The sequence below is a fragment of the Acyrthosiphon pisum genome, chromosome A1 (genome assembly GCF_005508785.2).
Source record: "Acyrthosiphon pisum isolate AL4f chromosome A1, pea_aphid_22Mar2018_4r6ur, whole genome shotgun sequence".
Classification (NCBI taxonomy): Eukaryota; Metazoa; Arthropoda; class Insecta; order Hemiptera; family Aphididae; genus Acyrthosiphon; species Acyrthosiphon pisum.
The window spans coordinates 115019171-115019800 of record NC_042494.1 but is presented as its reverse complement, the minus strand read 5'-3'; positions in this window follow the sequence as shown (position 1 = coordinate 115019800).

Sequence of the window (630 nt, the reverse complement as noted above, 5' to 3'; positions counted from 1 at the left end):
AAATTCTTATCCAAGTTAAATTCTAGCACTGTGAAAAATCAAACTGTATACATTGAAATTTAAAATTGTTATGCCATATTTTTTAAAAACATAATTTTAAATGTTTACTTTATATTCTGCTATTAATTCAAGTTGATTATTATATTAATGATAGGTACATGATTGTTAATTTTTATTTAAATATGTAAATTATTATTTTTTAGAATTAAAAACGTCGATTTGTTTTTTATTAAGTTAAAAAATTATATTGGTTTACCTACACAGAAAAAGGAAACACTATTTATCAATTTGACAACGTGGTTTAAAATTTGATGAAATTCTATCAGATTCTGAGCGGAGCGAGGAAGCTAGTGGTTTATTAGAATCGGGTTTATTTATTTATTTTTTTTTATCCTGTATACAAAATTTTCACCAGAAAGAGTGCTTCGACTTCAACATATAGTATCTTATCTTTTAAAAAATTGGATCAAGATGGTACTTAAGAGAAAAATGTTTCGATTGTTATTTAATGCCACGGGAAAAACCACCGACATATTACGAAAAACCGCTAAAAACGGGATATTTAATTTATAACGCATTATTTATAGAAACGAATAAAATATAATAATATTACAATATTAATTGAACTTA